Below are 12,253 nucleotides of genomic sequence, written 5' to 3'. Positions count from 1 at the left end.
TGGCCCTCACTTCCCTGACAGCAGCTATGTCACCCCAAGTCAGTTACCTGGTGGTCTCCCTCAGAGTGCCACCTGTTGGATTCCAAGAATACTGTTCTACTTGCTTCTATGTAGAAAGAAGTAGTGAGGTAATTTGATGTGATGAAAAAAGTACTAGACACTGTTTGCCAGTGTGAGAATGTCATGGTGAAATCATTCTCATGGAAAGAAGTTCTCTGTAGGTTGCCAAAAAAGACATCCAATGATCTCAAAAGTTTGTTAAATATCTGAAGGGCTCTGCTTCTAGTTGCACACAATCTGGAAATTTGTGGCCAAATCTCATCTAAATATCATGATTGTATGGGCCCTGCTCTTTCCTTGCTTGTTTCCACTAACCTGGTGTTTCCAACTTTGGTCAAGTACATACAAACACCATAATTATCATCATTTTTGCATACCACCTGAACTATATTACAAAGGCAGTATTTTTCTTTAAGCTGGTTCCATTTTTTTTAGTTAAGTTATATCAACTTATTTTAAAAGGAAGTTGCAGTAATATGTACTGAATATTGTTATATATTTTTCTAATCTATAATTAAAATGAATTATTAAATTAAAAAATGTTTCCCTGCATTCCACATAAAATAATTGGTGAATCACTGGGGATACAAAGTTATCACTCTTTGGAAATTACTCAGATAAAGCAAATTGCTTTTTATTTCTCCTCTATTTCTTTTTTTCTAATTGTTTTTATATATTTAAACAAACTACTTAGAGGAGGTCAGTCTTTGTTCATATAGGTAAAATAAAGCAGAATAGGAGAAGCACATGCCACAGCTATTCGATCACACCAATGAGAAAACAAATACATTGAGCACGTAATGTGTATTCAGCACTAATGATCCTCTTTTAATAGAACTCCTTGTCAAGATCCTCAATAAAGACAATTTACACATTTGAATGAGAAACCTAAGTGGTATTTTCATCAGTGCCATTGTGCTTCACATTTTTTTCTGTCCTTTCTGACTGTAATATGTCCAGGTAGAAGGAAATCTGCACTTAACCTGTAAGAAAAGTAAGTATCACATTCTTTCCTGGGAGGTCTAAATTATCACTTCTTTTCTTCTCGTTATTTTACTGTATGGAGGTGGACATCATGCCCCAGATAAAACTAAAGAGAGAATATAGCATATGATGCACTGACATCTTACACACAGACACACATTCTGGTTAGATGAAATTCCATGAATTAGGGCAGCATCCCACCCTGAATATCCTTAAGTTGTTTGCTCAGTAATTACTTTTGAGGACAAATCTGTCTCAATGAAGAAAAAAGCCCCACACAGTTACTCTCTTCTTCATTTTTTAAAATGACTTTATTTATTTATTAGAAAGAAAGAGAGAGAGAGAAAGGGGAGGAGCAGAGGGAAAGGGACTAGCAGATTCCACTCTCAGTGTAGAATCCAACATAGGGCTCTATCTCATGACCCTGAGATCATAACCTAAGTCAAAATCAAGAATTGGGTGTTCAACTGACTGAGCCACGCAGGCACCCCTGATCACTTTCTTCATGAAGGTCAGCACCTTATAAATGTTAAAAAGTCCTGATATTTTAGAGCATTTAGAAAATCTCTTTAATTCACCTCCCCATTTGAATATTTGTGTGAGAAATGTAAATGACAAAAAAAAAGAAATGTAAATGATATCATCAGTATTATTGTGTTCCATATTAAGAAAACCTGATATGTAAAATTTAGAACTTATAAGTTCTTATATTGTAATGATTGCATGGCCAAGAAACTTGCTTCTTTAAGATCCAATCTGTAAATCTGTTTATAGCAAGTCTGTCCTATACTTTGTTCATATGATTTGAGTAACAAAAAATTTGTTATTGTATAGCTTCTCAGGAAAATATAAATTGCATAATATGTTGTGTTCAGATTATTTTTATTTTAAGATTGGCAGGGGAATGAATTAAACAAATGATTTACTAGTGTTTTCTATAAATATAGATGGCTTATCACTATTTTTATTTTGTCTTTTCATTGTGTTTCATTTTTGTTTTTTAAATTTTTTTCACTATTTTTATTTTGATTGAATTTTGATTGTCTAGTTGCTTTTTCAGATACAGGTATTGGAAGTTGTAATCAATAACTTCCTGTGCTTTGAGTGTAAATATCCTAAATGTTGAGGAAATAATGTATTTCTTTTTGAAATAAGAATTTTGACTCTGATTTTCCTGTAGGCTTCTTAGCTGTTTGTGACCAACAGGTTTTAGAGTGCATTTGTAAAAAAGATGACATTACACATTACCTGACTTCAGTATTTAGAGATTTTATTTTTTATCTAAGTATTCCTGTTTTTTAATACTTTATTATTTAGTAATTTCCAATTTTCCTCTCTAATAAGACCTGATGATTATCTCTCACAGAAGGCAGAGACTCTCTCAAATGCATGTATATATGTGGGTAAGAGAATGCATGGAGGGTAGAATATGGTCATCAGTAATTCAAATTTATTTCCTAAAGGAACCTGGTAGTATGCTATAGAGTCCAAGGAATCTGCCAAGGCCATTTAGGAAAATTCACTGCTCCAGCTTAAGACAAGCTGGACACAGTGCCTGTCCCATGCAATTTATCTGATCATTTGAGTATTTTTCTCTCTCCACTATTGGGCTGAACAACTGGAAGAGATTGATCAGTATTATGATGAAATTACAACCTGTGCTGGCCACTTATCCTGCTACCATTTTGCTATGTTGTTTTTAAGGGTCAGCAACCAGGAAGCAGTTGGAGAAAATACAAGGTATAAGTCTCTATTCCTATATTGGTGACACATGTGAAATTAGTCTGCTATATCTTGGTTATGTCTCTCCATAAAAATAAGATGTTATTCGTATAATCGTTCCAAAAATCCTCTATTGGAATGCTCAGATTGAATATGATTTGACATTAGTCAATTAAACAAATGATTTACTATTCAACCACATGGCAAAGGTTTAGATACAAGATTATGGAGCATTTTAAACTTAGGATCAGTGAGAAACTACTGACAGGTTTCTAAATATAGCCCTTCCATATCTGGTAAGCTATTGGTCTCAAACTTCTTATGCATTCATATCATTAGTTTTAAACTCCCAGAACTATGTTGTTATAAATGAAATTCTTCTGTTTGACATGAAAACTGACTTGCAACCACTAGATAAATGGAAAGCATCTTATTACCATGACAGTTTCCCACCATCTTATTGGAATCAAGTAGTTTTCTTCAGATATTATATCTGCTCTCATCACAGGTTGGTGAAGTAAAATTGTCTTCACCACGATTACTATACCAATATTTTGTTTTATCTATGGCCTTTTCTTTATTGGTTGGTAAATTTCATATTCATAGTTGTCTCTTTTAACTCTATATTTTTCTTGTACTAGTGTCATGGCTAACATAGAAATTTAACAGATGAGAGATGCTTTCTCTATGTTTTTCTTTCCTAAATATTATAAATGAGAAACAACAGATTACCCTAGATTGGGGATTCTAGAGATTCTAGAGTTCCCATCTCTAGCTCCAAAATAGAACTACCTAGAAAGCTTTTGTAAGACTCTGATGTTTGGGCCTCACTTCCAGAGATTCTGATTAAACGGCAATCTTTCAAACATTCCCAGGTAATTCTAAAAACATCAAAGTGAAGAGCCACTGGCCTTGATTAATTCTGTTAAAGGTGTAACCAAATCACTTAATACTGTCTTCTGTACTTCGATGTACACAAACTGCAATGAAATGTTTGCCAGCGCATGTGGTACTTCTATCTTTTTGAGCAATTCATAACCCGATTGTCGCAATTTCTGTCAGGATGAAACTCTCCATCTGTAAAGAAGGTGCTTAGGAACAAAAATGTCAGCAACTGAAAGTGTCAAAGTGCAGCTTTTGTTCTTGGCTGGGACAGAGGCCATTAAGGTTCTTCTTCAAGTCAAGTGCTGGAAGTCTACAGGAAGAGCCACCCACCTTTTTTTCCCATCTGTCCAAGTTCCCCAAATAATTACACTCTAGAGTTTTCAACCCAGAATCTGTTGCTTATCTTTAATCAGACTTTCACTTCTTAATCAACCAAAGAGTAAATGCCTTCAGAGAATGGGGGAAAGGAGCATCATGGGCAATGATCTCCAGGCCATGATCATCACATTCTAGTTTGATGGCCCTAAACAGGCTACTTAAGTCCTCTGAGCCTCAGTTTGTTAATATACAAGCATGACAGTACTTACTCCAGAAAGTCATTATAGGATTAAATGTAACTGGCATGCATGCAAGCACTTAAACCAGCCCCAGGCACAAATCCCTGCTATTTTTTAAGTAACAAATGATGGATAGCTACAAAAAGAAAGAACTATGATAATCTACTGTGGGGTAAATCAGTCTAATTTCACAAATGAAGTGAGGATGTAGACTGAGAGTGTGGCTGATGAAGCCAGAGGCTGAAGGAATTGCATATGCAAAGGCTGTGATTTAGAGCAGAGAGGAGAGCATGATAGGTGACATATATTGAGTGCTTATTGGTGAAGCACTTAATGGTGATAATAACAGCTATTGACTTAAATGCTTATTCTATGCTGAGCACTTGACAAGTGTCATCTCGTTATCCCAAAAACAATGCTCCCATTTTAGAGAGGAGTAATATTAGATGTTGAGACACTAAGTAACAGCTGGGGAGGAAAGAGTTGTGATTTGCCCTGAGATCTAATGGGTAAGAAAGCCTGAATTCTAATATTACTCTGCTATGATGCTTCTACTTTAGGTCTCACAGGGCCCTGAGCAACTGAGGACCAAAAGAAGACATCCAACACTGGGGGTCTGGCCATAGACATGGAGCTCTGAAGGTATCAAAATAAATTAATCTTTATTTTTTTCAGATCTGACCTAACAGGATTTCCCTTGCCTAGAATTCAGTTATAGAATCCTAGTCCTTGATCTGTGTAGGATGTTATTGTAACAAAACACATGCACATGAGAGATTCATTTCATTCCAATCATGCTGATGTTTTGGGTCTAGTTCTTGGAGTTAATGATACACATGTATAGCCAGTGGTGTCCAGAAAAACAGAGAGAGGGAAGGAGATAGATAGATCAATAGATCGATCAATCCTGATGGTCATGTTAGTGTGTGCAAATGATGTGGGTTTTGGGGGGTGGGGGAGAGAAAGGGAAAGAAAGATTGAGAGAGAGAGAGAGAGAGATGATTTTAAGAATTAATTCATAATTGTGGGACCTAACAAATTTGAAATCTATAATGTATACCAGCAGGCCTGGAAATTCAGATTAGAGTTGGTGTTGTAGTCTTGAGTCCAAATTCTGCAAGGCAGCAGCCTGAAAATTCAGGCAGTGTTTCTATGACTTAGTCATGATGAGAATTCCTTCTTCTTCAGGAAACCTTAGTCTTTGCTCTTAAGGCCTTCAACTGATTGAGTGAGGCCTACCCACACTATGGAAGGTAATCTACTTTACTCAGTCTACTGACTTAATTTTTCCTAAGGAGACATACAGATGGCCAAAAGACACATGAAAAGGTGCTCATTATCACTAATTATCAGGGAAGTACTGACCAAAACTACCATGAGATATGACTTCACACTGGCTAGTATCAAAAAGACAAGAAAAAAAACAAGTGTTAGCAAGGATGTGTGAAAAAGGGAACCCCCCTGCCCCTTTGGTAGAAGCATAAATTGGTCCAGCCACTATGGGAAATAGTATGGAGGCTTCTCAACACATTAAAAACAGAAATATCATACAACCTGGCAATACCACTTCTGGGTATTTATCTAAAGAAAACAAAAACATTAATTGAGAAAGACATATGCACCCTTATGTTTAATGAAATTATTATGATAATAGACAAGATATGGAGGATATATATGTGTGAGCTTAATATTTCATTTTTGATTTTTATATTCAAATAAGCATATGAAAATGGAATATTAGTCATAAAAAAAATGAAATGGGGCCACCTGGGTGGCTCAGTCAGTTAAGCATCTAATCTTGATTTTGGCTCAGGTCATGATCTTTGAGTTGTTAGATTAAGCCTCAGGGCTTAAGATTCACTCTCCTTCTCCTTCCATCCTTCATGTGCATGTGTTCTCTCTTAAAAACAAAAACAAAACAAAACAAAAAAGGAGATATTGCTATTTGCAACATCATGGATGGACCCAGAAAGTATTATACTAAGTGAAGTAAGTCAGACAAAGATAAATATCATGATTTCACTTATATTTGGGATGTAATAAACAAAACAAACAAGCAACAAATAAAAAACCAGAAATAGACTAAAAATATAGAGAACAATCTGGTTGTTGCTAGAGCACTGAGAAGTGGTGGGATGAGAGAAATAGGTAAAGAGATAAAAGGGTACAAATTTCCAGTTATAAAATAAATAAATCACAAAGATGGAAAGTAAAGAACAGCGAATTTAGCCAATAATATCATAATAAGTTTATATGGTGACAGATGGTAACTGCATTTATCATAGAAGCATTTCATAATGTATATAATTGTTGAATCACTATGTTGTACATCTAAAATTAATACATTTTATGTCAATTCTACCTCAATAACACATTAAAAATGTAAGAAGTTAATCACATGTTTTTTAAAAAAACCTTCAAGAAAGTGAGAAAACAAGCAACAGACTGGGAGAAAATATTTGCTAAAGATCTCTCTGATTATAGACTATTACACAAATTGCAGTCTTAAAACTCAATATGAAGAAAATGAACAACTTGATTTAAAAATGGGCAGAAGAGGGGAGCCTGGGTGATTCAGTTGGCTAAGCATCCAACTCTTGATCGCAGTTCAGGTCTTGATCTTGGGGTCATGAGTTAAAGCTCTGCATTAACTCAGGGCAGTTAATGGGCAGATTTGAACATACACCTCACCAAAGAAAACAAACAAATGGCAAATAAGCATATATAAGCATATGCTCCATATAATATGTCATTAGGGAATTAGAAATTAAAACAACAATGAGATATTACTATATACCTATTATATAGTTCAAAATTCAGAACACACTACCAAATGGTGGCAGAGATGTAGAGCAACGAAAACTTTCATTCATTGGTAGTGAGAACGTGAAGTCATATAGCCATTTTGGAAAACAGTTGGACAGTTTCTAACCAAACTAAACATACTCTTACCATATGATTGAGCAATCATGCTGCTTGGTATTAACATAAGTGAATTTAAAATTTTTGTCTACACAAAAACCTGCACATGCAATAGCTTTATTCATACTTCCCCAAACCTGAAAACAATCAAGATGTCCTTTAGTAGGTGAGTGGTTAAATAATCTGTAGTACATCCAGACAATGGAATATTATTCAGCACTAAAAAAAAATGAGCTATTAAGCCATGAAGAGACATGAAGGAAATTTAAATGCATATTACTAAGTGAAAGAAGCCAATCTGAAACTGCTACATACTGGATGAAGTTTTGTGGTTTCATGGAAAAGACAAAACTATGGAGACAGTAAAAAGATCAGTGGTTGCTAGGAATTAGGGGAAGAAGGGATGAATTCAAAACACCACTTAGGATTTTTAGGGCACTGAAACTATTCTGTAGGATACTGTAATGGTAGATACTTGTCATACATTTGTCAAAATCCATGGAATGTATAATACCAAGAATGGCCTTAGGGAAATAATAATGTATCTACATAGGTTAATAGATTTTAATGAATACAACACTCTTGAGTGGGGTATGATAGTGAAAGAGGCTGTGTGAGTAGGGGGTAGGGAGCATATGGGAAATATCTGTACTGTCCATTCAGTTTTGTTGTGAACCTAAGACTGCTCTAAACAATAAAGTTTGAAAAAAAAAAAAAGACACAACAAGTTGAATTCACTAAACACATAAACACAACAACAACAAAATGTTCACAGGGACATTAGACTAGTGTTTGACCAAACCATTGGGTCCCATGGCCTTACCAAGTTGACATATAAAATTAACCATCGCAGCACAGATATGTGATTGCCTGGATGTCAGAAGTTGCAATGAGTGGTGGCAGAGCTTGCCTCAGCTGCAGTGATAGTATGTGGGAGACTGAGAAATGGACTGGGAGGGAAGAAGAGGCAAGGGAAGGGCACAGGTTGGTGCTAACATCCTGGGACATAAGCCAGCTGTCTATTTTGGAATCTAGGTCTTCTTCAATTTCTGAAAGCTTGACATTGCCTGAGCATTTGATTCTAATAGTTTAATAAGTATTTGTTGAGTATGGTGTTTTGAGATGGATTCTTGTTCACATGGAGCACATGGTCTGGTGAGAGGCAAAGATAATTAACACAGAAGCAAACACATGAATGAAAAGATCAGTTATATACATGAAGGAATGTACAGGAGTGGAAGAGGATTATGACAGAGCATCCTGAATTGCTGTAGAGAGGGTATCAGGGAAGACCTCTCTGAAAAGGAAACATTTATAGGAGTCCTGAAGGTTGAGAAGGTCATGCACTGTGTGAAGAGACAAGAGAAAGAATTTCAAGGGAGGTAGGAAGTGAGAAAGGAATAAGAAAAGAAAGAGAACAAGATTCAGACCATAGAAGGGCTTTATAGGTCATGTTAAAGAGTTTAGATTTTAAACAAAATTGTAAAAAATGAATTTCAGCAAGAGTGGAAACGCTGAGAGAGGATAAAAGCAGAGGCTAGGGAGTAGAGATGATGTCCAGAGGAGTAAAGGCTGTGTGATATATTTTGGAACATTTATTTGATGACTTGAATATGTGGAATGACAGGAAGGGAGAAGCAAAGACTTATTATTTAATTATTTTTCCTAATTTGTGTCACTCTCTATGGGACTTTTGGAGCAAGAGTGATGGATCAGAAGTCTCGGTCTAAGAATTAGTTCTGCACTGCTTCAACTACAAGCAGCTATGGAAATGCGCTTCATTGGTTGAGTTGATGACCAAACCTGTGAGTACAGTCCAATGACTTAAATACAGTTGTATCATTTATTTAAAAGTTGTTTCCTTGAAGGACTGAGCTCCTTTGGTGATAAAGATGAACCATAATCCAAAATATCTTAAACATTGGGTCCATGAGTTCATTGGTAAACATGAAGCTTTAGAGCATTAGTTGGTGTTGGTGACATCATCAGCATAGGACGATGTCTCTCAGATCTTGAAAGTAAAGTGACTCGTGTTGCTTATCACATCATGTCCACAGCGCACCAAGAGGTTACCATGCACACTCCCAAGTCACCAAGAGAATTAATATAGCTACTTATTCCTTCTTCTCCAGGTATGGGCTTCATACAGCTACTTTTTTTTCTTCCTGTACTTCAATCACACACAGTGCACCCACTCAGTACAATTAATTATGTTTGGCTCCTTTGAAATTACTCTCCAATCATGGAAATATAAAAAGACAGAGTGTTACAAAAAATAATTCCTAACTGTTCCTCTCATTAGGTACCAATTGAGTAAACAGAATATGATTTGCTTCTTGGATATAAGTTTAGCAGACGTGGAGTCAGGCTGCCTCCAGGCTATTCTGATAAATGTTCTGTTCTCTTTCCAGGATTTTATGATGTCTCATGGTGATCTTTCAGTGTATTGTTCTCTCAGTATATGCTACCATGGCTGTTATGTGGCCCTAATGCACGGTTCTACTTTTTTAAAAAATGTATCTGCCTCCAAAGTCATATGACCTAGTAGATTCATTTGATTCTCAGGAACATTGCAAAATCCCATAAAAAAATAGTTTAATGAGCCTTTAAAGAAACATAGTATTTTTAGAATTTTAAAAATAATGATAAGCAACAGAAAGAGGAGTATAGCTTTGTTTGTGACAACAAATACTAGAAGTTTAGGTGCTCGACTTCATGCATTTTAATGTTGGATTTTACTATATTGGTAACATTTTCATCATAAAACTGATCAGTTTTATGATGAAAATGTGAACTATTTTCTATACCTGAGGAATGACATCAAAAGGATAAGGTCAAAATAAGCTGGATTCTAACATTAAGATTAGTAATAATAATACCATTGATATTTAACCATTAATAATACCATTGATATTTAACCATTAATAGGTTATAATGCCTTTAACTTCGTAGTATTAAAACTAACTATAAAAGTGACTTGTCTCAGATCACAGCTTGCAAATCCGGAATAAAAAATATAACAAAGCTTTGAACATAGGGTTTTTCTAAATTAGCTATGAAATCCACACAATTGGAAACTTGAGTCCACCATCTTTTGCCATTATTTTGTGTGTTCTTTAGTCACAATCTAAATATTGCTTAAAGTTGAAAAAGCAGTTATGAATAAAATTTATTCTTAAGTTTGACTGAACAATCTGGATGCCAAAGCAAAGGCCTGAGTTGAGACCGGTGGAAAAAATCCTTATTGCTGCTGTGGTCATAATTTCAACTATAAAGTTGGGATCAGCTGTGCTGTACCCACTTGTAGGATCATACACAGAGGTTAGAAAAACAGTTGTAAACCAAGGCCAATTAATCTGACCCGTAATGGTAGAAAGTTCTATCTACTGCTTTTCAAATAAGACAAATAGTAGAATAAAACAACTCAGACTGGTGTCAAAGGGAGTTAATTAGCTTACATAATGTAGAAAGAAGTTCAGAGAGCAGGTTCAGGTAGAGTTGGACCCAAGGATTTGAATGCTATCATCAGGATCCAGCCTCTCTTTTTCTATCTCTCATCCTAGTTTCCTTTATGTTCTGGCACTTCCAGGTTCACATTTTTACAACATCAAATCAAACATTCATTCCAGAAAGTTGAAGGATTAGCTCTGATTTGATCTAATTGAGCTCTATGCTGAGGCCCAAACGAATCATTGACTCACATGTCCACCTGGGATCTCAGGTGCAGCCTCTACTCAGACCACGTGAAATAAAAGTGGACAAGGGATAGATCTCTAAGAAACATAGGGGTTGTTAAAAAGAAAGAAATGTGGATGCCATATTGAGAAGAAGCCCTAAAGTCTTCAGCCAAGGAATTAGAACTACAATATTCATATCAGTTTTCTCACCCCTACATTTCATAGCCTCTATAGAGAATATTACAAGGTTGGGAGTCCCCCAAATCATCATAGCCGCCTTTTCCAATCTTTCTTGGGATGTAGAAAATGAAGGAAACTTGATGGTCTACTGTACCAGCTACGCGGTAAAGGAATGTGGATATGGTATGAATTGTGTGAAGTTGTAAATAAACGTGAACTAGGTTTAACTCACAGAGAGAACCTTCTTCTGTCTACCCTTCTGATAACGCTGACCTTCCTATAATATAAGGGTTACTGCTTTCACTTAGATGACAGATTCCTTGTAGCAGGTTAGGAATAAACAATTTTTCTTCAAGCCTTTGTGACTTTCTATTATCTGTCTTGAACCAATAAAATAACAACTGTGGCAAGGACAATCCAAGCTCTCTTTCCTTGTCACATTGAGGATTGAGTCTCTGACATTTGTCTCTTTTTCCCCCCATAGTTTTTGAGTCTCTGTGTTTCTGCTTCATGTGTCTGTCTTCTGTGGAAGTCACCAGCCGCACTACATGAGGACAGACTAAGTGACAGGCTTCATTACTCTTTCCTGGTGGCTGCCGGTGTTTTATTTTTTTTGGAGACCAGGGAAAAGGTTCAGTCCCACCCCATAATTTTGCCTTTTAGGTCTAAGTATGAGATGAGGGCAAGTAAAAAGTAGGCAGAATGTCATTCCATTATCAGGAGAGAAAGGAGTAAAAGCAGAAGTAAAGCTACCCATAATTCTGATGGTTCCTAAACCCATGGTGGTCTTGTTTTAGCACTGTGGACTTGCCCATCAGCCATTTCCATTCCAAATCCTCCCATCCATGAAAGATCAGTTATGAACTAACTTTATATAGATTGCACAGGCAGACTGTAGTTTATAAAAATGGTTACAGTAATATTTTACACGTGTTTTACTAATTTTGGCACTTCCCCCATAGCAAGATGGAAGCTTTTTTCACCTCCTCTTGAAGCTAGGTGGGCTTTCATGACATCTGAGTGAATAGAATGAAGCAGAATTTATGTTGCATGACTTGAAGCTAGGTCATAAAAGGCAATACTGCCTCCTATTGGATGTCTTCCTTGGGACACTTCTACTTAGAATATAGCCACCAGTTTTGTGAAGATACCCAAGCAACCAGAGACACCATGTATGGGTTCTGACTACAGTCCTAGCTGAGGTCTCAGTGAATAGGCAGCATCAGCCTCACACATGTAAGCAAATCTTCAGATGATTCTAGCTCC

The 12,253-nt window shown here is 36.1% G+C and overlaps 2 long non-coding RNA genes across 11 annotated transcripts in view; one reads left to right on the top strand and one right to left on the bottom strand.

Annotated features, from left to right (window-relative positions):
• The window catches only part of LOC112662466 (uncharacterized), a 99,216-nt gene that overhangs the window by 51,145 nt on the left and 35,818 nt on the right, over positions 1-12,253 (top strand). For 3 of the 6 annotated variants that reach the window (XR_007404228.1, XR_004807512.2, XR_004807510.2), the window contains exons 4-6: positions 2,749-2,784; positions 4,769-4,850; positions 8,834-8,935. This is a non-coding gene — a long non-coding RNA (uncharacterized LOC112662466). Of the gene's footprint in view, positions 1-2,748; positions 2,785-4,768; positions 4,851-8,833; positions 8,936-12,097; positions 12,224-12,253 lie in introns of those variants that run through there. The other 3 variants (XR_007404227.1, XR_007404229.1, XR_003138605.3) reach the window with 3 other exon arrangements.
• The window catches only part of LOC112662463 (uncharacterized), a 71,392-nt gene that overhangs the window by 52,841 nt on the left and 6,298 nt on the right, over positions 1-12,253 (bottom strand). The gene's annotated exons all lie outside the window — the stretch shown is intronic.

The sequence above is a fragment of the Canis lupus genome, chromosome 20, assembly GCF_003254725.2.
Source record: "Canis lupus dingo isolate Sandy chromosome 20, ASM325472v2, whole genome shotgun sequence".
Lineage (NCBI taxonomy): Eukaryota > Metazoa > Chordata > Mammalia > Carnivora > Canidae > Canis > Canis lupus.
Note: the sequence above shows the minus strand (reverse complement) of the source record. Positions and strands in the feature narration are given on the sequence as shown.